This window comes from Canis lupus, chromosome 1 (genome assembly GCF_011100685.1).
Source record: "Canis lupus familiaris isolate Mischka breed German Shepherd chromosome 1, alternate assembly UU_Cfam_GSD_1.0, whole genome shotgun sequence".
Classification (NCBI taxonomy): Eukaryota; Metazoa; Chordata; class Mammalia; order Carnivora; family Canidae; genus Canis; species Canis lupus.
The window spans coordinates 82,226,482-82,230,878 of NC_049222.1; the positions used below are offsets into that span (position 1 = coordinate 82,226,482).

The window sequence follows — 4,397 nt, forward strand, 5'->3', positions numbered from 1 at the left end:
CTGGAGGTTCTCACTGCCCCCCTTAGCCTGGCTCCTCGCGGGCCCCTCCCCCACTGGATGCTTTTTTATTTATTTATTTTTCCACCTTCCTACCTTGATAGAAGCATGAACTCTTCTCTCTGTAGCATTCCAGCTGTTCTCTCTTTAAATCTCAGGCTGAATTCATAGGTTTTCAGGATGATTTGAAAGTTATCTAGGTAAGTTGGGGGGACAGGTGACTTGGGGACCCTACTCTCCTGCCATTTTGCCCCGCCCCCTAATAAAATAATTTTAAGTGGCAACTAATTTAAACATTTAAAATAGCTCATGGAAAGATAACCTTCAATACAGTTTGTTATGCTTAATTGTCAAAGCAACATCTCTTCTTTTCCAAGAAAGAAAAAAATAAAGGCATAATCAAAATTGTGACTGACAATTTGGGTTCAGTTGGACACTTTTAGATGATTTCTGTAGGCATACCGACAGGCACAATGTTGAGAAATCAATCCACTGAATTTAGAAATAATGGTAAGTTAAAAAAGGACAGCTGTACATTTCTGAGTTAATGCCCATAATTAAAGAAAAATATCCACCACATAACACAACAATCTTTTAATAATACATATATTTCAACATTAAGATTGTTGTTTTAGGGAATACCTTTCTCTGAAAATTTAATTAAATGCTAAATGTATTAAATAACTTGTTGAGAAAAATAAGTTTTGTGTTCTGTACAAATTAAAGGATACATGGATATCATCCCCCCTTCCTGCCAAAGCTCAAATTTGCAATGGTCTCAGCAGGAAATTAACAGTTCACAAGTTAAAAAGAATTTATTGCATTACAAAAGTGTACAGACCCCTTCTTTTCATTATTTTTTTCTGACAGCAAAGATTACACATTGAATAGCCAGAATGTAAACAATATTTGTGCAAAACTTCATTAATTGCTTTTACCAATTAATAGAGGAAAACCTAAGAACACAAGGACAGTAATGAAGAAAACCTACACTGAAAGAACTCTATTTTAGATTTCAAACAACATGAATCACATTCTTCCTTTTTTTTTTTTAAGAATTAAAAAAAGGCTATTTATTGATTTTTTCATGAGAGACACAGAGAGAGACAGAGACATAGGCAGAGGGAGAAGCAGGCTGTCTGTGGAGAGCCCAATGCGGGACTTGATCCCAAGACCCTGGGATCACACACTGAGCCGTAGGCAGATGTTCAACCACTGAACCACCCAGGCGTCCCTGGATCACACTATTTCTAAAGACTGAAAGAAAACATCGACTGTGAGCAGCTCAGGAGAAACATATGACTCAGCGATTCTGCCAGTGAAGGTGGCTGACACTGAAACATGCCATAGTTTCTCTCCACACCAGCCAGCCATCTTAAATGTTTGGAAACAATTGTAAGGGTTAAAACTGACTTAAATGTCTTTATTCTTGAAATTTGCAGATCATAAATGAAATACACCCTCCTCCCCCACCTCAAGGAGTGTTGCCTTTTTTTTTTTTAAGATTTTTAATTTATTTATTCATGAGAGACATGAGAGAGAGGGAGAAAGAGAGAGAGAGAGAGAGAGAGAGAGAGAGAGGCAGAGATGAGACACAGGCAGAGGGAGAAACAGGCTCCATGCAGGGAGCCTGACGTAGGACTCGATCCCGGTCTCCAGGATGGGACCCTGGGCCGAAGGCAGGCGCTGAACCACTGAGCCATCCAGGGATCCCCTCAAGGAGTGTTTCTTATGTTACTGGAAATCCTTAAAAGAATTGAATCATAGACTCTGGATTTCCTTACACTGATCCATTTACCTGGAATTTAAAGCTCATCTTCAATAAATTGAATGTAATTTTGTGCATTAACAGGTAGTTCTTTAAATGTCCTTGCATTGATATATCTGTGCTCCAATCTAGGAGAGTCTTACATTGAACTTCAATTTTATTTAAGACTTCTTGGTTTGCTAGGAAATGAGGTATGATTTCACCATCTAACTTGTAAACAACTCCAACTTTGATTTCCATAAACATGTCCAAAATATTTAATTTGGTAAGTGCCAATGCAGGAAATTCACTAATCATAGGAGCATATTTGAGCAAAATGAGGTCCAACTAGCTACACTTTCTTTTCCTTTCAGTGATTACCCCAAACTCTCCACCTTGTGTTTGTAATAATTCTCCAATTTCATTGTTTTGCTAAGTAGGGAAGGCACCAATGCCAACTTGAGTTGTGTAACCTTTCACAACCCCATCACATCTCCAGTATTTGAGGGGGCATAGCCAACTGGGTATAGACACCTCCAACTGTACGATTCAGAGAGGCTATAAAAGGATAAGTTCCAAAATCTGTATCTAGTACTGCTGCATTCACATCTTCTACCAAGATTTTCTTTGGTGGTCCCTGTAGGGCCCCCTTGAGGAAATAAACTCTATCTCTCACCATTGGTTTAATCCTTTTCATATAGCTCTTGAGGTTTTGTAATTCACTTTCAATCTTGATTTCCAGGGTGGGGTATATGATTTGTATTGGTTGGCCAGAACTTTGAACCTCTCAGAGAAGCCATCAGAGTCAGAAACAAGATCATATATCTGCAGTCCACTCCCAGTAGCTTTGGAAGAATAAACTAGGCCAATGTGCTTTTTTGTGGTACTCACATTTTTCCTTGCTTATTCTTGTCTCTGTTGCTCCTGGAGACCATCAGTTGCTTGATGATAATTGAATACAGTGTTAGCACTGTCAGATATGATAGGCCTTTTTTTCCCTAGCCTTCTAGACTTTTCCCTTTTTGGACATTTTCCTCTGCTTCCTCAATCTGGGAAGATGAATTATCACAGCATTTCCAATGAATGCAGTAACATTTGGGTTAATTATTCTACTGGGTAAAAGATGGAATAATACATACAGAACCTATAACTGTATGGCCGGTGTTATTTTCTCCTTTTCAACAGTGGCACACAATGTTGGTGTTTTGCACCAGCAGTTCTACCGCCTTCCTTTTGCCTTTTTGCCCCTCTGAGCACCCAGCATCTTGGTCACCTGGGTCCCCTGCCCTGAGTCACTCCCAAGGCGGCCACAATTGAGGTTGGAGAAAGAGGATGTAATGAGGTTGATCTCAGTGCCAGTGGCTCCAGTGATGAGAGGAGATCCCAAAGGGGACGCAGGCAGCAAGGAGTGAGCAAATTGAACTGCTCTCTGGCCACCAGCCACATGCTGAGGGAGAAGGAGCCAAAGGTCTGCCTGAGTATTTATCTTTTTAACGATAAACACTTTTCTTCAAAATTTTCAATGAAAAATTTCAAATATGCAGAATGATTGAAAGACCAATACAATAAGCATCATATACCATACCTACTACCTAGATTCAATGATTAACATGACATAAATTTAATAATTAGTAAATTACCATTTTCCTTAATGTATACACACACATATATATATGGAAATTGGTTGTGTGTATATATGTGTGGAGTGTGTACATATGTGAAATATGTGTATATATGTATATATGGATGTTAGTGTGGAATGTGTACATATGTGGAATATCTATGTGTGTGTATATATATATGTATATATATATATGGAAGTTGGTTACAGATATTATGATACATCAGCTCTAATATTCAGCATGCAGCTCTTTTAGAATGAAAACAGTCTTTCAATTACTAAACCATAATCACGCCTAAGAATATTAGCAATAATTTCAGTATTATCTAATATCAAGTCCCTAGTTGAAATTTCCTAGTTACCATCCATGTATCTTTTTATTTATTATTCATTCATTTCAAGTAATCACTACCCCCAACCTGGGGCTGTAGCTCACGACCCTGAGATCATGGAGCTACTCTTTGTGACCATTCAGTTTTCCAGAGAGAGGTCCTGGAGTCTAGAGCCTAGAAGTTATTACGCCTGGTTGCTGGCACTCTTGGACTGAGGGAGGGAGCTCAATCAGGGCATAGGCTTTCCCTTCATTCCCATTTGTAGTCTGAGACATCGTCACCATCACAACTCTCTGCCATGCCTGCATCTTTAAGCAATAATTTCTGTTCTCAGAGAATAAATCTCCTGTCTCTTTGGGGGCAGTTAAATATTGTCATCTGACTGCTCAACTAGAAGGAGGGACCTGGGACTTACTATTCCCCACAAGATTTTTCAACCAGTTCCTTTGTCACCTGCTTCTCCCACGCTGTAGCTGGTACTGCTGACTTATGATCTTTTTCAAGGGTCCTATGGGGGTGAATCAGCATTCCTCATTGATTTCTCCTTGGCACTTGGGTTTCAGCTTCCTTTAGCTCTGCCAAGTCAATTTTGACCTCTCCATCTGTTTTAAACCTCCTGAAATTTTATTGAATTATCATGTCCACTATTTTCCCTTCTCTGGTTCTTCTTGTTGCCCCTTGTCTTCAGCCCTGTACTGTG

The 4,397-nt window shown here is 39.3% G+C and overlaps 1 pseudogene; it reads right to left on the reverse strand.

The window, feature by feature from the left end:
• Window positions 1-1,744: 1,744 nt before the first annotated feature.
• Window positions 1,745-3,972, reverse strand: LOC119875911 (annotated as a pseudogene).
• Between the last annotated feature and the right edge of the window lie 425 nt (window positions 3,973-4,397).